Consider the following 24,071-nt stretch of genomic DNA (forward strand, 5'->3'; position numbering starts at 1 on the left):
AATGTGATTAAGTCTTGGAGTCCGAAGTGCTATGATAAATGTTGTAATGGTCGCATTGCGGCTGTGGAAAAAGGGGAATTACCGGTACCTATTCAAGATTGTTGGAGGGTTTTTTCGGAGCAGAAGTCGCAAGTTTTACCTCCTCATAGGGATTATGATTGCGCCATTGAGTTTGTTCCGGGAGCTACTCTTCCCAAGAGTCACTTGTTTAATTTGACAATCTCTGAAAGAAAGGCCTTGGAGGAATACATACAGACTAGCCTGGCTGCAGGTCACATTAGACCTTCTAAGTCACCTGTGGCAGTTGGATTTTTCTTTGTTGACCCTCCGTCACATACAATATCGGTTCTAACGAGTTCACATACAATGTGACTGTCAGGCGCAGGCTAGAAAAATACCTATAATATCTAATGTTTGCAATTTCAGTGCTCTAAAAGTGATCAGTGACCTTCATAGGGATGTAATAAAAGAGACTACACATAATCAGGTGCAAAAAGAAAACATTTACTTAACATAAAACTAATAACTCTGAAATACAAACATTTCAAAACTCCCGCCAAATAGTCCCCAGTTCGACTCTGTCAAAAAACTCTACAAAGAAAATTTATGGAAACAAACTTAATTTTAAGGTACCTTAAGTACTATTAAACACATATTCAATCAGAATTAGATCCTGAAGTTTCCCCAGAAAAATTACACTTGCAGAGCAAAGAGCAAGAATTACAAATCATTTTTGCATGTGTCAGGCAGATTGCATTATGACATTTGTGACATTCATAATTAGAAAGCCTTCTGATTCCGCTTTCCGTGGTGCAGGTGGTGCATCTCCTTCTTTTGGGAGGTGGTGCAGGTGGTGAATTTTCACTATCATCTTCTGGGCGGAATCTTTTGAGCTGAACTTGAAGGCGAGAGGGGATACCGATTGTTTTCATACTTCTCCTGCGTAGCTCTCCAAGCACTAGTTCATGGGCCAATTTTTTCAGATAGAATCGTCTACGGAGTGGTTCAAGCTTGTTTTCAAGGTAAATGACTTGTGAATTTATACCACCCAAATTCAACATAGCAAAAAATATGACCATTGGCCAGCGTTTGGTGTTTCTGCTGACGTTGAAAGTTGAGCACATCTGATCAGCTGTATCAACACCCCCTTTGGTTGCATTATAAAATGTAATTATCTCCGGCTTTTTTTGTGCCTCAGTCCCAGGATCGATGGCATCATCATCATGAAGTGTTGATAGAAGAAGTACAATTTTTTTTGCTTGTGGTACATAGGAAACCAAAATCTTTCCATTATGGAATGCAAACATACTGCTGTACTGTTGTCTCCCTTTCACACTTACAAACTGTGTAGGCAATTCTTTTTTATTTTTTCTTACAGACCCGATCCAAATAAGGGCTCAGCCAGTCTTTTTACAACATCACTGGGTTTGTTGCTGACACAGTAAGGACCTTCTGGTTGTTTTCCTGCATAAACTTCCAGGTTGTAAGTGTAGGTCTTACTGGCATCAACAAGGGCATACATTTTTATTCCATATTTGTTAGGCTTTGATGGAATATATTGACGAAAGGCACATTTACCACGAAAACCAGGGAGCATTTCGTCAATAGTGAGATTCTCCCCAGGGCAATAGCTTTTTTTACAGTTTTCAACAAATTTTTGGATTATATCACGAATTGGAGCAAGTCGGTCATGTGTTTTACGTTCGGTTCGGGTAGTTCTGTCGTCAAACCGAAGGCAACGAATTAGAAGCTTGAATCTGTTTATGGACATAACAAGGCCAAATTTTTCAACTCCATCCCCATCTTTGCTCCAAAGTTCTTCCAACTTTGTCTATTTGCCTTATAAGCTCCTGCAAGGTATAATAATCCAAAAAAAGCACGCAGTTCTATTTCATCTGTGGCCTTGATGGTTCTGTTGCAGATGAACTTGTCCTTTATAATGTCTATATATTGGTTGGTATATGTGACAATAGAGTCCAGAATGTCATCTGTGAATAAACTATTCCAGCATTCAACTGCAGTTTTTGCATTACTTGTAGTTCCTATAACTGCAGGAAGGTGAGTAATAATGTTTTGAGGTTCCCTACGTTTTTTCTGGAGTGGCTTCTTGTTCCATTGGGTTTTTTTATCTTTTCCCATATAATATGATTCTACATCTTCATCCTCATCACTGTCACCATCTGGCTCTGTTTCAGAATCCACTTCACATACTTCCACCTCATCATGAGAATCAATCTCACTTTCCTCTCCTAAATCCTCATTCAGTGTGGGGTCTGCATCATCTAACAGCATGTTTGTTACTTCCTCAACATCAAGGTTTTTTGATAAATTTTACATTTTCCTCTCCATTTCAGCAGATAATCTGAAGCAAGAGAAGGAATATGTGTTAGGGAACTAATCTGCCTTATTTCTATGAAATATCCTCACACTTTGTGCTATACATTCATAAAACAAGCTAAATAAACAATTGTGATGAATAAAAACATAAAATACCAACCTTATTGAGTGTGACGTGTTCACAGACAATGAGCCTGAGAGATTAGCGCAGTTATATCTGTCCTCCTGAAGCTCTGCAATCCAACTGTGGTATGAGGTTTCACAGAGCTGCTAGAGACAGGAGACTACTTGGAGGGAGGGGATTTCCTCACAATCTGGAGAGGAAGGAGAAATGAAAGTAAAAGAGATGTGCCTGTCAGGCCTATTGTATGTGACGGAGGGTTAAAAAAAAGGACAGGGGTTTACGTCCATGTCTGGATTTTCGTGAAAATTAATAAGATTACCGTACGCAATTCCTACCCATTACCTTTAATTCCTGACTTGTTTAACCACTTAGTGGGGGCCAAGTGGTTCTCTAAAATTGATTTCCGGGGGGCATACAGTTTGTTACGAGTGAAGGAGGGTGATGAATGGAAAACTGCTTTTAACACTCCGGTAGGTCATTTTGAGAATCTGGTGATGCCTTTTGGTCTTACCAATACACCTGCATTTTTTTTCAGAATCTTATTAATGACATCCTGAGACCTTTGATTGGTAAGAATGTGGTTGTGTATTTGGATGACATTTTGGTTTATTCACCAGATCTAGAGTCCCATTGGCAGAGTGTACGTGAAGTTTTGCAGTTATTGAGTGATAATTCACTCTTTGCTAAGCTGGTGAAATGTGAGTTCGCTGTGCAGAAAATTATTTTTTTGGGCTACATTGTCTCTAGCGAGGGCTTTGAGATGGACCCTGTGAAGGTTCAGGCTGTGGAGCAATGGCCTAGGCCTATTGGTTTGAAATCTATACAGAGATTTTTGGGTTTTGCCAATTATTACAGGAAATTCCTTAAGAATTTTTCTGTAATTGTTAAACCTCTAACCGATCTCACAAGGAAAGGTGCGAATACGGTCCAGTGGACTACTGAGGCCATTGAAGAGTTTAAGTATCTCAAAGAGAGGTTCAGTTCTGCCCCTATCCTTATGCAGCCTGATGAGACTAAGCCTTTTTTGGTCGAGGTCGATGCTTCATCGGTGGGGGTCGGAGAAGTTTTGTCTCAGGAGAACAGGGATGGAGTATATCCTTGTGCCATCTTTTCTAAAAAAAAATTTGGAAACCGAACTGAATTATGATGTTGGAAATCGGGAGTTGCTGGCTATTAAACTCGCGTTTCAACATTCGCGTCATTTTTTGGAAGGCGCTAGATTTCCTATTCAGGTTTTCACAGATCATAAGAATTTGATCTATCTGGATGCTGCCAAGCGCTTGAATGCCCGTCAAGCTAGGTGGACACTTTTTTTTTCTCGGTTTCATTTTTCTGTTACCTATATTCCTGGTACTAAGAATGTTAAAGCCGATGCTTTATCTCGCAGCTTCTCTCCTACGGTCAGTGCCGAGGAGGAGAGCATTTTACAGAAAGGAGTTGTTGTAGCGGCATTGGACTCCATTTTGGAGGATGGGATTCTGAAAGCTCAAGATGATGCTCCATCTAACACTCCCCATGGGAGGTTGTTTGTGCCTAGAACCTTTAGGAGAGACTTATTTGTGGAGTGTCATGAGTCTCGGTTGGCAGGTCATCCAGGAATTTCTGAGATGAAGAGACTTATCAGTCGCAGTTTTTGGTGGCCTGGATGGCAGAAAGAAGTCATCAAGTGGGTGCGTCAATGTACTGTGAGTGCTAGGTCAAAGGCTTCACATACTCCTGCTGCGGGGTTGCTTTGCCCTCTGGAGGTTCCTAGTGCACCTTGGAGGCATCTCACAATGGATTTTATTACTGATCTTCCTGTGTCCGAAGGTTTTATTGTCATCTGGGAGGTCGTGGACTGTTTTAGTAAGATGTGTCATTTGGTTTCATTCATTAAGTTGCCCTGCGCCAAGACCCTCGTTAAGGCGTTTGTTAAGGAGATTGTCAAGCTTCATGGTGTTCCCACGGATATTGTTTCTGATAGAGGACCTCAGTTTGCGGCTCGCTTTTGGCGTGCTTTTTGTGACAGGTTGGGAGTCAATTTGTCATTTTCGTCTGGGTATCATCCTGAGTCTAATGGACAGACTGAAAGAAAGAACCAGGATGTAGAACAGTTTTTGCGTTGTTTTGTGGCGGACAATCAAGAGGTGTGGTCTGAGTTTCTGCCTCTCGCGGAATTTGCTCTTAACAATCATACATCCTCCTCAGCTGGGTGCTCTCCTTTTTTTGTTGTACTGCGAGACATCCGTCTTTTGGTTTGTTCTCCAAATTGGGGTGGGCGGTGCAGGAGGAGGAGATTTTTCCGGTGATTTGGAGAGAGTTTGGACTAATGTACGTTGCAACCTTCAAGAGGCTAACAAGAAGTCCAAGAAGTATTTTGACAGGAAACGTAAGGAGGTTTTGTTTGCTGTGGGTGACATGGTTTGGTTGTCCTCAAAGAACCTGCGGTTGAGGATTCCCTCTAAAAACTGGGTCCTAAGTTTGTGGGTCCATTTAAGGTGCTTCAGGTTGTTAACCCGTCTGCTGTTAGGTTGGATGTCCCTACTTCCTGGAACATTAATCCTGTGTTATATGTTTCCTTGTTGAAAAAGGTTGATGTGTCAGATAGGAATGCCACTGTCACAGTTCCTCCTGTGGTGGAAGACGGCGAATATGAAATTTCTCGTATCTTGAATTCTAGATTGCATAGAGGGAGATTACAGTATCTTGTCTCCTGGAAGGGTTTCGGTCCCGAAGACAACTCCTGGGTAAGGACGGATGATGTCTCTGCTCCTAGGCTTGTTAAAGCTTTCCACAAGAGGTTTCCGGATAGGCCTGGGCCTGGAGGATCCGGAGGACCCTCATAAAAGAGGGGGTACTGTTAGAACCCTCCTGTTTGTTTTTTTTCAATCTTGTGTTTTGCGGTCACGTGACCATCTGCCTTTATATTCCAGCTCTGCCATTTTGGCTGTGCTGGACTTCAGTTTTTGATTGTTTCTCTAGCCAGGTGCTTCGGTGCCTTTTTCTGTCAGTTCGCTTGGTCCTTCTGGGACCTCTAGTACGTTTTTGTCAGTTTGTCCTTATGAGTTCTGCAACAACTTCTCTGTTTAGGAGGTGTCTCATTTTTGTCCCAGTCCTTAGTTCTTTTAGGGACCCCTCCCCTTATGCTTTAGGTCTTCGTTCAGACTAGCCGAGGACTAAGGCAGGTCTGTTCGCTAGGAACAGGCAGCCCGCTACTTCGTAGGGATTCAGCTTAGTCTTACTGTAGGGACAGCTTTCCCCTTCCCCTAACAGAAACGCACTTGGTTTATGCAGCAGGATAATGATCCAAAATACACCAGCAAGTCCACCTCTGAATGGCTTAAGAAAAACAAAATTAAGACTTTGGAGTGGCCTAGTCAAAGTCCTGACCTTCATCCGATTGAGATGCTCTGGCATAACCTTAAAAAGGCGGTTCATGCTCGGAAACCCTCCAATGTAGCTGAATTACAACAATTTTGCCAGTTATTGCAAACACTTGATAGCAGTTGTTGCTGCTAAGGGTGGCCCAACCAGTTATTAGGTTTAGGGGCAATTACTTTTTCACACAGGGCCCTGTAGGTTTGGATTTACTTTTCTTTAATAATAAAGACCTTCACTTAACCACTTTCTGGACCAAGGCGTATTAATGATACGTATCTGCGCCCTGGGCCTTATGGGCCAGATACATATTAGTACGCCCTGGCGATTTCGCCCTCACACAAGCTGTGCGGGCGCGATCACCACCTGTTATCAGTTGATTGTCACAGCCAACACCCGATACTTTGTGCAAGGAATGGTGCCGCACCGCTCCCTGCACATTAACCCCCGAAATGCTGCGATCGACTTTGCGGGATAAAGTGGGGAGGTAAGCGCCAATACTTACCTCTTTTCTGGTGTCCCGCAGTGTCTGTGCCGGGTCCTGGATGTTGTCATGGTGACCCGATGTCGTTATGACAACATCCGGGTCACCAGGAGGCAAGAAGTTACTTTGGTCATGCGCAGTGACAGGTAGGGCTGACAGGTTCTATAGCACAGGGATGCTGCTGCATTACTATGCTATACAGCCGATTAGAATGTAAAAAGTGAAAATCCCATAGTGGGACAAAGTATAAAAGTTCCAAAAGTGTCTGAAAGTGAAAAAAAAATAAAAAAATATTAAAAAAAAAAAAAAAAAAAAATAATCCCAAAAAAATAAAAATATACTGTGCCCATAAATAAATATTCTTATGAAAAAAAAATAAACCAATAAAAGTACACATATTTGGTATCACCGCATCCGGAATGATCTGACCTATAAAACTGTCCCACTGGTTAACCCCTTTAGTGAACATGGTAAAAAAAAAAAAGAAAAAGAAGCAAAAAGCGATGCTTTATCATCACACTGCCAAACAAAAAATGGAATAAAATGTGATCAAAAAGACGAATGGAAATAAAAATGGTACTGCTGAAAGCATCATCTTGTCCCGCAAAAAACAAGCTGTCATACAGCTCCAACGGCCCAAAAATAAAAAAGTTATAGCGCTCAGAATAAAGCCATGCAAAACCATTTTTTTTTCTATAAAATAGTTTTTACTGTGTAAAAGTGCCAAAACATAAAAAAACAACATAAATGTGGTACCGTTGTAAACGTACTGACCCGAAGAATAAAGCTGCCTTATAAATTTTACCACACGCGGAACGGCATAAAAAAAAACAAAAAAACAATTCCTGAATTGTTTTTTTTTGTTTATTCTGCCTCCCAAAAATTGGAATAGAAAGCAATCAAAAAATGTCATGTGCCTGAAAATGGTACCAATAAAAACGTCAAATTGTCCCGCAAAAAAACAAGCTGTCACATGACTCTGTCGGCCGATATATGGAAAATTTATAGCTCTCAAAATATGACGATACAAAAACTAGTCTTTGCAAAAATTAAGTTTTTTTTTTTTAGTGTGTGACAGCTGTCAATCATAAAACCCTGATATCATAATAAAGTCATCTAATCAATTATGCCGCATGAGGAACGGCGTAAAAAATAAACTCTAGGGTTAGGGTTGTGCTATGGTTAGGGTTAGGGTTGTGCTAGGGTTACGTTTGGGCTAGCGTTAGGGTTGGGCTAGGGTTAGGCTAGGGTTAGGATTGTGCTAGGGTTAGGGTTGTGTTAGAGTTAGGGTTCTGCTAGGGTTAGGGTTGGGCTAGGGTTAGGGTTCGGCTAGAGTTAGGGTTGGGCTAGGGTTAGGGTTGGGCTAGGGTTAGGGCTAGGGTTAGGGTTGTGTTGGGGTTGGGATTTTTTCAGAAGTAAAGAAAAAAAATGATGACGATATGGTGATTAGTTTTGAGTGCAAGTGTTCGCTACTTGAGTTTGCATCGGGTGCTCAGGTATGCACTGAGTATCGCGGATGCTCGAGTGACATGCTCGAGTCTTCACTCCATATGTTTTGCAGCTGTTATACAGCCAAAAAAAACTTGCGGAGATTGCCTGCCATGCATGAGCAATCTCTGCATGTCTTTATTGGGTGTCTAACAACTGTGAAACATGCGGGCGGGGACTTGAGCATGTCACTTGAGCACCCGCGATATTTGGTGCATACCCGAGTACCCGATGCAAACTCAAGTAGTGAGCACTTGCACTCAAGACTAATGACAACTTATTCAATATGATGACCTAATGTTATCAAATTCTGTGTCGTACCTCTAGGTTCAAAATGTTCACTATACCCCTTGATAAAATCCTTGAGGGTGTAGTTTCCAAAATAGAGTCACTTGTGGGGTATTTCCACTGTTTAGGCACATCAGGGGCTCCCCAAACGCAAAATGGTGTCCGCTAATTATTCAAGTAAATTTTACATTCAAAAAGTCAAATGGCGCTCCTTCCCTTCCGAACCCTGTCATGCACCCAAACAATGGTTTTCCCCCACATATCGGGTATCTTCTTACTCAGGAGAAATTGCACAACAAATTGCATGGTGCAATTTCTCCTGATACTCTTATGAAAATGCAAAATTGGAGGCTGAAAAACATTTTTGTTGGAAAAATTTGAAAATTGTATTTATTCGGCTCAATGTTATAAACTTCTGTGAAGCACCTGGGGGTTCAAGGTGCTCACCACACACCTAGATATGTTCCCTGAAGGGTCTAGTTTCCAAAACGGGGTCACTTGTGGGGGGGGGTTTCCACTGTTTAGGCACATCAGGGGCTCCCCAAACGCAAAATGGTGTCCGCTAATAATTCAAGCAAATTTTACATTCAAAAAGTCAAATGGCGCTCCTTCCCTTCTGAACCCTGTCATGCATCCAAACAATGGTTTTCCCCCACATATGGGGTATCAGCTTACTCAGGAGAAATTGCACAACAAATTGCATGGTGAAATTTCTCCTGTTACCCTTATGAAAATGCAAAATTGGAGGCTGAAAAACATTTTTGTTGGAAAAATGTGAAAATTGTATTTATACAGCTCAATGTTATAAACTTCTGTGAAGCACCTGGGGGTTCAGGGTGCTCACCACACATCTAGATAAGTTCCCTGAGGGGTCTAGTTTCCAAAATGGGGTCACTTGTGGGGGATTTCCATTGTTTAGGCACATCATGGGCTCCCCAAACGCAACATGTCGTCCGCTAATTATTGAAGCAAATTTTAAATTCAAAAAGTTAAATAGCGCTCCTTCCCTTCCAAACCCTGCCATGTAGCCAAGCAGTGGCTTTCCCCCATATATGGGGTATCAGCGTGCTCAGGAGGAATTTCATAACAAATTTTGGGGTTCATTTTTTCCTGATACCCTTGCAAAAATAAAAAAATTGGGGTTCTAAAATAACATTTTTGTGAAAAAAGTTAAATGTTCATTTTTTTCTTCCACATTGCAAAAATTCCTGTTAAGCACCTGAAGGGTTAATAAACTTCTTGAATGTGGTTTTGACCACCTTGAGGGGTGCAGTTTTTAGAATGGTGTCACTTTTGGGTATTTTCTGTCATAATGTCCCCTCAAAGTCACTTTAAATGTGATGTGGTCCCTAAAAAACTGGTTTTGTAAATTTTGTTGGAAAAATGAGAAATCGCTGGTCAACTTTTAACCCTAAGTCCCTAACTAAAAAAAAATTTGGTTCCAAAATTGTGCTTATGTAAAGTAGACATGTGGGAAATGTTATTTATTAACTATTTTGTGTGACATATCTCTCTGATTTAAGGGCATGAAAATTCAAATTTTGAAAATTGCAAAATTTTCAAAATTTTCACCAAATTTCCGATTTTTTCACAAATAAACGCAAGTGATATCGAATAAATTTTACCACTATCATGAAGTACAATATGTCACGAAAAAACAATCTCAGAATCAGGGGGATCCGTTGAAGCGTTCCAGAGTAATTACTTCATAAAGTGACAGTGGTCAGAATTGAAAAAATTGGCGCGGTCACGAAGGCAAAAACAGGCTCTGGTGCGAAGTGGTTAATATCATCTTATGTATTTTTTTGGGGTGGTGGCTTAGCTTCTACCTTTTTGCTCGGGATGGTTGAATGGGGTACATAAACATAGAATGTTTGGTATCTCAAAGTACATTTACATACCTCTTTGGTACATTTTCATTGCTTTCTTGCATCTGTAAGTTTTAAATTAAATGTATTCTAAGGTATCTATATTGTGAGCCTAATAGTTTGTATCACACTATGTCTTTTTATTCTGCACTTTCATTCTGTATGCTTCTTTTGGTTTGCAGCATCTGAAGCTCTAGTGTATAGTTAGTAATGCCAGCCCTTTTTCTTTGAATCATGCAGGATTTGTGGAGGTTAAATGCTTTTATATGGTTCAACTTTCATGACTGCTACAAAAACAACAAATCTTTTCCGCTTTGCGATATCAAAGACAGACTGAGTAAATCAAATATATGAGAGAACCCAGAGTTGGATTTATGTTTGCGCTATACACCAGTCTTGTTTTCACGGCCAAACTCCATTCTTTTGCTCTACGGCCACTGCCCTGGATTGCACTCCACGTTGGGTCTTGCAAGTAGCTCAAAATTCCTCAGTGACATCATCTCCCAAGGTCTTTTAAGGCCCAACCGGACACACCACTGTATCTAAATATTGGGAAGGTAATATGTTTAGTTGCCGTTGGTTTGGAGATTGGTACCATCCAGTTTCTTCTGTTGCCAGACTCTATTTGCATCTGGTGCTTCTGTGATCTGCTGGTTAACCCATTGCTTGCTGTAAGCCTCACAAATTGTTATGAGTCTGTTCACAGACAATTGCAATCTGCATCATGAACTTTTATTAAAGGCTGCTTACATTATGCTACAATCTGTTGTGGTTTCTTCTTAATACACATTAGTGTTGCTGCAGACCTGCCAGTTTCCTCTTCATCTGCCCTTCTTCCTTTGTGGTTTCTGGTGTGTCCTTCCTTACTTGTTTGTCTGTTGTCCTGCATAGTCTATTGTCCGGGTTCTTACTATTCCCTGTTTCTTCCAACTTTCTGTGTCAATGCCCTGTGACTGTGTGACCAGCCTGACCTGTGGCTTCATGAATCCACCTCACCAGATGAGCCTAACAGTTTGGATAATATAAATGTTACTATACTTCTTAAAACCCACTACATAACCTACTTGTTTGATTCTAAATACCCCAATTACCAGAGCAGTTTGTCATTTTATGAATTCAACATTTTATAAGATCTAGAACAGAGCAATTATAGGCCAAATAGAACTATCAGGTCTTTCAGATTGGTGAATGGTTAAAAGCACTATACCTTTCCTGACTGTTTTTATCTCATCTTGGATTTTTAAAATGTTCGTCAACTTCCATATAAGTGTCACTCATTGCACAATTCTGCTAACATTTTTTGAAGAGGTGATAAACACAATACCCATGACACTACTGTAACTTACACTAACCGCAATATTCCAAAATTTTTAAATGCAGTAGTCCTTCTGGGGTGCACACTGAGACTTGATTTATCATTTGTAGGTGGATTTATGTCACTTTTTTGCCGTGTGGCATTTGTTGACATTTTTAGCACCAAATTCTTCAAAATTGTGCACATGGTTCATGAATTTGTGAAAAAAATGCTCTTTATTTTTGTTTTTTTACTTCTTTTATTTATTTATTTTTTTTAAAGTCAGATGTTTTGCTACAAGATCTCAAAATTTGCACAAAAAATTCAGATGTATAAAATCACTCCAGGGTGGACTGGAATACATTTGTGCAAAAAAATTGTAACTTGTTGAAATCTCGCAACTGATGAATTATCCAAAAACATCCTGAAGCAAAAAACATGCCCACATACAAAAAGTACACACATATAAATTAGATTTAAAAATAGAAAAGGAATTTCACACAAATTAAAAATAGGTTCAAAGCAAAAAAAAACAGACACAAATGGTACAAATGCATTAATAAATCAGGCCCTATACCACTATATTTCCACAGAAAAATAGTAATTTGCTCAGAGGCCTCTACGATGTGAACCCCAAAAATTAAGTTAAAGACATAATCGGCACAAAACGAATACAGATAAGGCAAAGTCCTCACATACTGTGTTAAAGCCATTGCAAAACGTTGTAAGCAGTAAAAATAGCTCCAGCATTTTTTTATTTAGTACTGGAGTTGTACTACTAACGTAAGATCCCTGCACGTCTTCACCTCTTCCCGGTGCCGCTCCTGTCTTGTGCTGCCATCTTGTAACCGCAACTCCTGACTTACCAAAATTCAGAGGTAATGGTCACAAGCTCTCAATGCAAGTATATGGAAACCAAAACAAGGCTCTCATAGAGTTGCAATGAAAAGTGACCTCCGGATTGCTCCAGTAAACACTCGAGCGATCTGGCAGATCACAAACTGCTGGAGACTGACCAGAGCCGGGCAGATAAAAGATGAAGACGGCGACTGGTGAATATAAGACTAAGTGCAGGGAACTTACATTAAAAGCACCACTTTAGCGCTGGAATAAAAAAAAGCGCTGGAGAGGTGTTTACCAGTATAAGGGCCCGAGACCATTGTATGCTGAAAATATTGTAACTTGTGACAATTGTAAATTGAATGACCACTCTATTATATTAAAAGAATTCTCTGGACCACGAAATATAGTTATAAATTCCCTTTACTACATATGATGCACTATTATATCATATGTCAGTCAGGGTTGCGAACTGTCCAGAAATTCCTGGATAGTCAGCAGAAATAGGGCAGTTTTATCCTCTATCTGCAAAAAATTTGATACATTCATGATTTTTTTGAAGCTTGAGAAACTTCTACAGATTGTTAGAACTGTAATTATCAGAATTTTACATTTCACAATGAATGTAGCTAATGTCATATCAAAATTATGGACTGTAGACATGTATCACTTATAATCTCATTGATTTATCATGGTTTTACAATATGCCGTAAAAAATATTGACTGTCCATGATTTTTTGATAAGCTGTCTAGCAATCCTGATGTTAATTGATGGTCATTGCAAGCTCAGAAACTGAGCTTGCTTCAATGCCGTCAAATAGTTGCAGCTGTCAAGTTTATACAGTGCATTTAAAGCAGGCAAATTGGGGGGAAGCACTGTTCCCTAAGCTGTTTGCAGGGCACCGATGGGTTGCCATGACATGTCATTAAGGTGCTTTTACAAAAACCAGTCTGTAGCTGGCACTCATAGAAGACCGTGATTGTTATTATATGCAGCAATATTGTAATATTGTAGCTTAAAGTACAAGCGATTGAACAATCGCAGGTTCAAATCCCCTAAATCAGACCTGTGCTTACACTGTATGTAGGGAGGCTATGTGGGGTTCACAGTGTATATATGGAAGCTATCTACGGGGCTCATACTGTATATATGGAGGCTATGTGGGGGCTCGCACTGTATATAGTAGGCTATGTGGGGGCTCACGCTGTATATCAGAGTCTATGTGAGGCACATGCTGAATATCAAAGGCTATGTGGGGCACATGCTGTATAGCAGAGGCTATGTGGGGCACATGCTGTATATCGGAGGCTATTTGGGGCACATGCTGTATATGAGAGGCTATGTGGGGAGCATGGTGTATATCGAAGGCTATGTGGTGTGCATGCTGTATTTTGGAGGCTATGTGGGGCTTTTGCTGTATATTGGAGGCTATGTGGGGCTCATACTGTATACATGAGGCTATGTGAGGGTTCATACTGTATACATGAGGCTATGTGTTGGCTTATACTGTATTTAAGAGGCTATGTGGGGGCTTATATTGTATATAGGAGGTTATGTGGGGGATTATACTGTATATAGGAGGCTATGTGGGAGCTCATACTGTGTATAGCAGGCTATGTGAGGGCTCATACAGTATTTAGAGAGGTTATGTGGGGGCTCATACTATATATAGTGGGTTATGTTGGGACTCTTACAGTATGTAGGGGGCTGTGTGTGGGCTCATACTGCATATAGGGGGATGTCAGCAAACTTAATTCTTCTCAATATTAAGTGATACAATTCATATTAATATAAATAATTCTAATTAATATGTTCATATTAATATTGAGTAGAATTAAGTTGCGCCTATCATGTGGCCCCTCGGGAAAATTAATTGCCCACTCCCGTCCTAAATGGATTAAAAAATAGTAAAAAGAAAAAGTAAAAAAAAGTTTTTGAAAATATAAAAAAAAAAGAAAGAAAGAAAGAAAAAAGTGCACAATTGTGGTATTACTGTGTTGGTAAAAGTCCGATTTATTGGCGTGCTATTGGAGAGGGTGTTGGGGAGAGTTGTATTAGTTTGTTTGAATGGAAATAATTGAATTCTTGGAAGATGACAACTTTACTGTATTTTATGTATAACAATAATATATAATGATAACAAGTAACATTGAATATCTCTTTGTTCTACTGATCTTTCTCTGTAAAAACGCTATTGTGCAATTTTCTTAATAAAAATGATCTGATTAAACAAAAAAGTCTGATTTTTCAATATGTAAAATAACTTGTAAATTCTGAAATGAGACAGATAGAATTGTGTTTTTTGGTCACTGCAACTTTATGAAAAAATGCAATAAATAAATCATATCTACAGTGCATTGTGAAAGTATTTGGCCCCCTTGAACTTTTCTACCTTTTGCCACATTTCTGGCTTCAAACATAAAGATATAAAATTCTATTTTTTTGGAGAAGAATCAACAACAAGTGGAACACAATCGTGAAGTGGAACGAAATTTATTGGATACTTTAAACTTTTTTAACAAATTAAAAACTGAAAAGTGGGGCGTGCAATATTATTCGGCCCCTTTACTTTCAGTGCAACAAACTCACTCCAGAAGTTCAGTGAGGATCTCTGAATGATCCAATGTTGTCCTAAATGACTGGTAATGATAAATAGAATCCACCTGTGTGTAATCAAGTCTCCGTATAAATGCACCTGCTCTGTGATAGTCTCAGGGTTCTGTTTCAAGTGCAGAGAGGTTCATGAAGACCAAGGAACACACCAGGCAGGTCCGGTATACTGTTGTGGCAAAGTTTAAAGCCGGATTTGTACAAAAAGATTTCCCAAGTTTTAAACATCTCAAGGAGCACTGTGCAAGCGATCATATTGAAATGGAAGGAGTATCAGACCACTGGAAATCTACCAAGACCCGGCCGTCCCTCTAAACTTTAATCTCGAACAAGGAGAAGACTGATCAGAGATGCAGCCAAAAGGCCCATGATCACTCTGGATGAACTGCAGAGATCTACAGCTGAGGTGGGAGAGTCTGTCCATAGGACAACAATCAGTCGTACACTGCACAAATCTGGCCTTTATGGAAGAGTGGCAAGAAGAAAGAGATTTCTCAAAGATATCCATAAAAAGTCTCGTTAGAAGTTTGCCACAAGCCACCTGGGAGACACACCAAACATGTGGAATAAGGTGCTCTGGTCAGATGAAACCAAAATCAAACTTTTTGGCCACAATGCAAAACGACATGTTTGGCATAAAAGCAACACAGCTCATCACCCTCAAAACACCATCTCCACTGTCAAACATGGTGGTGGCAGCATCATGGTTTGGGCCTGCTTTTCTTCAGCAGGGACAGGGAAGATTGTTAAAATTGATGGGAAGATGGATGGAGCCAAATACAGGACCATTCTGGAAGAAAACCTGTTGGAGTCTGCAAAACACCTGAGACTGGGATGGAGATTTATCTTCCAACAAGACAATGATCCCAAACATAAAGCAAAATCTACAATGGAATGGTTAAAAAATAAACGTATACAGGTGTTAGAATGGCCAAGTCAAAGTCCAGACCTGAATCCAATCGAGAATCTGTGGAAAGAGCTGAAAACGGCTGTTCACAAACGCCCTCCATCCAACCTCAATGAGCTTGAGCTATTTTGCAAGGAAGATTGGGCAGCCTCCCGATGTGCAAAACTGATAGAGACATACCCCAAGCGACTGGCAGCTGTAATCGCAACAAAAGGTAGCGCTACAAAGTATTAACTCAAGGGGGCCGAATAATATTGCACGCCCCACTTTTCAGTTTTTAATTTGTTAAAAAAGTTTAAAATATCCAATAAATTTCGTTCGACTTCACGATTGTGTCCCACTTGTTGATTCTTCCCAAAAAAATTTGAATTTTATATCTTTATGTTTGAAGCCAGAAATGTGGCAAAAGGTAGAAAAGTTCAAGGGGGCCAAATACTTTCACAATGCACTATACACTAATATTTAAAAAAACAAGCCCTCAGACAGCTCTATTGGCCAAAAAATAAAAAGGGGAAAGGTCTCAGGAAATGGTGACGCAAGGAAAAAATATATTTTTTTTACAGAATTTCCGATTTTTTTTTTCACCACTTCGAAAAATAAAAATTTGGTATCACTGTAATTTTACTGACCTGGAGAATCATGTATTCATTTTTACCAAACAATTAATGCAGAACCCAAAAAACAATTGTGGAATTGTGAGTTTTTTTTGTAATGTCATCACACTTGGAATTTCATAGAAGCGATAATACAAATAAAGCATCAGGCAGTTGAAATGTAATAAAATGCATGTAATAGATGTAATAGATGCATGTAATAGATGTAATGCATGTAATCAAATGTAATAGATGTGCCGGGTGTTCCAAAGCATGGGAAAATTTTATGTAGGAGCCTTTGCGCAGTTATTAAAATATTTCCTGAAATGGGGACTATTCGATAATAGTGAATTGTTTAGTGGCCAGTGTGAACATGCTCCTACATGTTGCATGTATACCAAGTTATACTCCAGTTAATTTCTTTCGGTTTTGCTTTGGGGTTTTGCACTTAGTGCACGCAATGGTGTGGTCTCCCTTTCTTTGAGCTGGACATTACATCTATGTAGCTTTTCATTGCTGGGTGTCCATAGTTGGGCCCCGGTCCTGCTCAACAATTACTGACATTGAGGTAATTTTTGACACATGGTAAGGTTTTAAAAGTAGAGGTTAGGACGGTCCCGATTGGGTACACTTTGGCGCTGGTGGGATGGCTTTTACTCTTTTTTATCAAAAACAGTGTTTACGAAGTACCCTATGTTATTTATATGCACTATTGCTTTTTACTTACAACAGGGTATATGTTAATTTTATTTTTATCTTAGGTTTTGTCTGTTTAATGCCCAGTGTGAACATTCTCTTACACGTCGAATGTATACTAACTTGTACTCCAGTTCATTTCTTTCGGTTTTGCTTTATGTTTTTGCTCTCAGTGCACACAAGGGCATGGCCGCCCTTTCTTTGAGCTGTAAGATAAAGAGGGAAAGATAAAGCACTCCTAGTGCAGATCATCCATGGACTGAATAATGAATTGTGAGTTGTAACACTCAGCTGCTCGCATTGTGCAAGGCAGGCACAACACTGATGTTCACATGAGTGATCTCTATCCGTCAGCTGCAGCTGCATCCGCTGAATCCCGGGCCCGCAAGTACTGGGACTGAAGACTGATAATGTAGAGCAAGAAATCAGAAACTTGGTGAGCGGTGCTAGGAAGATGAGGATCCAAGTGAAAGTATAAAAACTTTATTACACTATACGTTTCGGAGCCGATCGGGTCCCTTCATCAGGTATATCAACTTATACACCAGTTCATTCATTTACATATAATAGTGAATTTTTTACTGTACCATACAACTCTTATAATAATTAACCTCTGTTTTGTATCATTTGAATAGTTGTTACCTAATTACTAGAGTAAATTTAAACTCGCCAGCCTCACCAAATTTGAAAAAAAAATTGATTCACAGTGAAGCGCATGTACAACAAAGTCTTTAACTGCATAAAAATACATGTATAACACACTGAGGTCTCCTAGGAATGCAAACGAAGCCTTATTAAATTACTTCATCCTATCTGGCTAAATATGCAGTGTTAGACTTTTTAGGCTTCTTAAATTGTAAAAATTGTCCAAACATTTTCTCTTTTGGGGCAGATTTTTGCTTTGCTGGTGTTCATATACATGGAGTGGTACAAAAATCCCTGGTTGGGCAGAATCAAGAACTTTGTTTTTTGCTGATTGAAGAACCAACAGCTTTTACACAAGCTGTTCAACAAGTATCCCTTTATTGAGGGAGCAATAACAGGTGTGTTGTTTTGAATGTGAAGAAGTGATGGTTTCTCTAATAGGACTGAGAAAACTATCCCTTTTTTAAGGATCCTCAACAGGTTTGTTATTCTCAAAATGATTAAAGGGTACCTGTCACCCGTTTTGTTGCTTATAAACGATGCCCATCACTTTTAAGATCATAAGAATGGGGTTCCTGCAATCCCTTTATATCCTCAGACGTGCCCCTGCATACCTCAGCAAAAGTGTTTTATACTTTATACCTCGCTGCATGTAAATTGCGCGATCCAGTCCATTGGGTGGTTTCATTCAAACGCCGCCCCAGTGCCTTCAAATGCTGCCTCTTCTAACTGCATGTAAGTGGATGACATATCTCCATCATTCACATAGTGCCCAAAGTCTCACATCTCATCTTGTGATCTTAAAGGTGATGGGAATAGTTTATAAGCGATAAAACTGGTGACAGGTTCCCTTTAAGCAATTACAAAGGCTTTCTATCAAGCAGGGAGCAGGAACAGGATAACTGTTTTCAAAGAAAAGAAGCAATGGCTTGTTAACAATAAATCAAGTCATTTTTGGGAACTGTTTCGTGTTTGTGTAGAGAGTACTGTTTAGCTCTATTAAACACAATGGGCAGCCAGGAGATGTGTGACTGGCATGGCTGAGCAGTGGCAGTGACAGCTACAGATGCCGCAAAGTCAAAAAATATGAAAATATGATGGGACAAGCAAGGATATGTCTTGCAGTGTAAAGTTATCCCTGGCAGCAACAGTACCACAGTATAGGTGACATGATGGGCAGCTGAGCATGGGCAATCAGCTTTGGCAGCAGCAGAATGGTATAAAAGACAAAACAATGGACCATCAGGAAAGCAGATGCAATGGCAAATCATTTGCATCAACCATGGTTGAATGAAAGCCAGCACAGATCCATGCCTGATACATTTTGACAAATGTGAATGCAGGGAATGTGAGTACAGTGTGATTGTTTATTTTATACCAAACTGCATTCAGGGGCAAAACTTTATCGAAAGGGGACAACCCCTTTAAAAACTATCTTCCACATAAAGAAAAACTATAAGTTGTGAAAGTTATTATACGGCCCCCACAGATCCCTGATCTCAAATTTTCACAAAACTATTGCACGGTACTAATATACAAATATACATATATACATGCATATATATATATCAAATAAAAAACATAGTTTGCTGGTTTATGTTTTAAAAAGTTTAAGACCACAAGTTGAATATTCAGACTGGTGACAAAACCAAAGTTGTAAGAAAAACATTAAATCTGCATTTGTAAGTAGAGAGTTAACCCAAACCGTTTACACCATGTTTTTAACACAGAAATAAATGAAAATATAGTGTTGTCTCTGCTATAATTTATACATGTCTTCTACTCTTGTTACGAAAAGTAATAATGCAGTCTGTTCCAGTTTTCACGGGGTAAGCAATTTAACTGACAAGAATTAACAAAGGAACTGCAGAAACAATACTCTTCTATACCTCTTACATATAAGCATGGAGTGGATGTGGGATCCCAGTAGATTGTAGCGAGGACATGGAAGGGTTCATTAATAAAGGAACATGAAATAGAAAGAGCTGAGCTTACATGTAGCATGCCTGGTGAGGGAGAGATTACTAAGTGTCTGTAAGACAGAAAATGTCTAACAGACGCTAAGTAATGCAGGGAATGATTTAGGCAACTTCACCTGGGAGACACAGTCTGTTAGACATAGATAACTCGGCCACAAATTCCAAAGAACAATAGGAAATGAGACACAAAGATCTATATACAAGAAACCCTTTATGGCAAATTAATCAGAAATGTCTTACGGAGGGGTTTCCTATCCCATTTTAAGTATATCAATGGTATAGATATAAGTAATGGGAATCTGACTGCTGGGACATCCATTGATCCCAAAATTCGAAGAAGGGGGATGGTTTTCTAGGATTAATAGGATTCTATTTTATAGAACATCAAATTATAGGAAAACGCATTATAGATTCTCATAGTTGGAACACCCACTGATGTCTAAGGGTATGTGCACACAACATCTTTTTCAGATGGGTATAGTCCGTAACTGCCACTAGACTGAACTGTCAATCTTCAGGAAAAGACCAACCCTCTGCAAGCAGGAAGCCAGGAGGCAGAGGAATTATGTGCTCTTAAAGTTAGGAACGTGAGACAAATCTTTTAACTTAAAGATTGGCTATGAATTTAGTCACATCATTGGGATCCCCCTGTTTGTTTGGCAGGGGGATCCCAATGATGTGGCTAAATTTACCATGTATCGAAACGCTAATGAATTGAATTTAAAATTTACTGTAAGTGATCCTTCAATTTCTATTCCCTTTTTAGACATCTCTTTGATTGGTAATTCTGTATCACATAGAGTGGAAACATCCATATATAGGAAACCTATTTCTGGCAATACTTTGCTCCTGTCTTCCAGCTCTCACCCTGCCATATGATCCAGGTGATACCTTTTGGAGAGTTCAATCGTACGCGGCGCATTTGTTCTTCCCACGGTTCATTTCAAGAAAGCAATATTATTAGCCAGAGACTTATTGATAGAGGTTACAACACTTCCCAGGTTAAATGTGCCTTTGACACTATATAAAAAAAATGACAACAGGTGCCACCACAATTAGTGATAATAATTCCCCTTTAACTTTCACCACAGCGTTCAGTCTGCAATTTAGGAACATTAAGGATATTGTTTTAAAATATCTGCCAGTAGTAAATCAGGATCATATCCTACGTCAAATTATTGCTGGTGGTTGCAGATTGTGTTCCTAAGAGAGGTTTAACATTGGGCAATTTTCTCTCGCCTAGCCTTTTGAGACAATTTCCTGGTACCAACAATTGGCTTTCTGTAAAGGGATTTCACAAATGTGACAGTTCCAGATGCAATGTATATAGTTATGCTTCTGATAGAACACAATCTATTTCTATTTCCCCTGCTTTCCAATACAACATTTCGGGGTTTATAGTGTGCAAATAATGTCAAATTCGTTATATTGGATGCACAATCCGAAAATTAAAGAGGAGGATAGTGGAACAAATATCTAATATTATAGTGAACACAGTACCTATTCTGGAGCATCCAAGCATTTTGTATGTGTGCACAAAGGTGATTTAACATCCTTTTCTTTTTTGGGCTTTGAAAAAGTCCGCTATCCTGCACATAGTGGAAACTGGCAAAAGTGCCATACTGGATATTGCATTTAAATGCTAAGTATCCAATGGGTATGAATTTTAGAAATAATTTATTCTATATATATATTAAAGTATTTGTATCTGTATTCTATGTGTTTGCAGGTTTTGTTTGCACACCTGCCTTCCTACCTATTGAGATTTACCCCTGTCACATGTGATTGCATCACTTCCCCTATATATACCTCCTTCATTCCCTGTTTTAACCCCTTACTTACCCGGGACGTATTAGTACGCATATTTGCGTACTGCCCGTTCAGTGAGGGCTGCTGCGCTGAGCCCTCACTGAACGGAGCACATATCAGCTGATTCTTACAGCTGACATGTGCCCGCAACAGCCGCGGGTTGAATCGCGATCCACCCGCGGCTGTTAACATGTTAAATGCCGCTGTCAATCTCCGACAGCAGCATTTAACGTGTGCTTCCGGGTAGCGCGTCATAAGCCCCACCCACCGGCGACCCCGTCACGTGATCGCGGGTCGCCGATGGGCATGCATGACAACCCAGGGTCTGCAGCAGACGCCTGTGGTTGTCATGATCTTGTCGCTATGAGCGCCACCTAGTGGTCGGCGCTCATAGCACAGGACCATTTCTGCTGCATGCAGGGGACCTGCTCGTCCCCTGTATGTAGCAGAGGCGATCGGATAGTTACTGCTTCTAGTCTCCTATGGAGACTATAGAAGCATGCAAAAAGTAAAAAAAAAAAGTTTTTAAAAATATAAAAAAAAATAAAAAAATATAAAAGTTTAAATCACCCCCCTTTCGCCCCATTCAAAATAAAATATATAAAAAAAAAAACCACATACACATATTTGGTATCGCCGCGTTCAGAATCGCCCAATCTATCAATATAAAAAAAGAATTAATCCGATCGGTAAATGGCGTAACGAGAAAAAAATTCTAAACGCCAGAATTACGTTTTTTGGTCGCCACAAAATTGCAATAAAATGCAATAACGGGCGATCAAAACATCGGATCTACCCCAAATGTTATCAATAAAAACGTCAGCCCGGCACGCAAAAAATAAGCCATCAACCAGCCCCAGATCACGAAAAATGGAGACGCTACGGGTCTTAGAAAATGGCGCTTTTTTTTATTTATTTTTTTTACCAAATTTTGGAATTTTTTTTCACCACTTAAATATAAAAGAACCTATACATGTTTGGTGTCTATGAACTCGTAATGACCTGTAGAATGAGAAGGGCAGGTCAGTTTTAGCATTCAGTGAACGTGGTAAAAAAAATAAATAAAAAACAACTGTGGTATTGCACTTTTTTTGCAATTTTACCGCACTTGGAATTTTTTTCCCGTTTTCCCGTACAGGATATGGTAAAACTAGTAATGGCGTTGAAAAGTACAACTCGTCCCGCAAAAAATAAGCCCTCACATGGCCATATTGACCAAAAAATAAAAACGCTATGGCTCTGGTAACAAGGGGAGCAAAAACGAAAATGCAAAAACGAAAAATGCTCCGGGGCTTAAGGGGTTAATATGTTGTGACTAAGGGCGCAACCAGAAACATGTTAAACTGTTTTTAACCCTCTCTTTTGTTTTAATATGACACAATAAAGTTTTGATGTTTTTCCTGTCGGAGTGCTGACTCCAATCCCTCCTTCTCTTGTTTCACTATGTACTGTGCTCACCAGCCGGACCGGCACCCTTCAGTGAATGATTTCAACCTCAGTTTGGATCCAGCGTGGAAGCTCCCTGACCCTCTGTCCTACCTTTCCTTATATTTATAGATATAGCATCTAAGAGAAGACGAAAGGGAGCGAACTCAAACCACTGAAAAGCAAGAAACAAGGCAATAATACTGTAAAATATTTTCTTTTCATTCTATATTACAAGCTTGTGATCTCACTCTAGCTTCTTGCTACCAGATACAATACTATGATAATTATATTTGTATGCTTAAAGTGACTCATGATGAAGGGAGCAGGAACTCTACTACTTGGCATACAGTACTTGCTGTGTACTTTCCATATAGTGAAAAGGAAGCAAAAGTTATTATTTTCAGGCATCATAAGTATGCTGTGTTGGGGTGACATATTCCATATTACACGCAGTATGAATCTGAATGAAAAATTTGACACAATGGGGCAGTATCATTAGGATGTGAACTGATTGCCCCCTGAGAAAACTAATAAAAGAAATGTTATTCCGCAGAGCTGACTCATAAAGCAGTGCGATATTTCAGCCGCTTTGATGATTCAGACTTATACACTATATAGATATATACATATATATTTTTTAGTACAAAAAAAAACAAAAGACTACCATGAGATTTAACAGTTACTCATATATCTGCAGCTTAAATGTATTTTTCATTCACACATGAATGAAAAGACCATTAATACAGAACCTATGTTTTTTACTTGTGGAGCTCATGCCATGGCTGAGTGTCATGCAGAGTTCTGCTTTTTCAATTAAAGCATGGTCTTTTTATGTATGAATATATTGTAAATCTGTAAAGGAAGGCATGGGGATCACAGGTCTATGCTTTAATATTATGCATTAAAATTTAATTCTTACATGTAGGAGAAGCAAGATTTACAATCCATATGCAGTAGTTCTAGCTTCTCACTTTACCTATAAAAAAAAACATTAGCCATTTGACTTATTGCTCCTAGACTACAATAAGATCTTGACCTAACTTTTTAAGAGGTCACGATTTCTTGTTTTTTTTAGATTTGTTCTTTTTCTGGAGGGGCAAGAAGTTGGTGGTAGTTTGAATTTTTAGGGAAATTTGGCAAGAGTAACTCCAGGAGAGCCAGCTTATTTGCCCTAAATCTATATTAGTGCCACGTTAGCAATCCATACAATATAGCCAGGTACATGAGGTCTTGCAGTCTAATGAGTCTAATGAATGAAGCGGATATAGGGTAGTGGGCAGAATCCAAAGCACAAATTTAGGTTTTGAGATGGATCGCCATCCA

Source organism: Phyllobates terribilis, unplaced genomic scaffold, assembly GCF_046119375.1.
Source record: "Phyllobates terribilis strain yellow unplaced genomic scaffold, ASM4611937v1 Scaffold_11__3_contigs__length_659146591, whole genome shotgun sequence".
In the NCBI taxonomy this organism is placed as follows: domain Eukaryota; kingdom Metazoa; phylum Chordata; class Amphibia; order Anura; family Dendrobatidae; genus Phyllobates; species Phyllobates terribilis.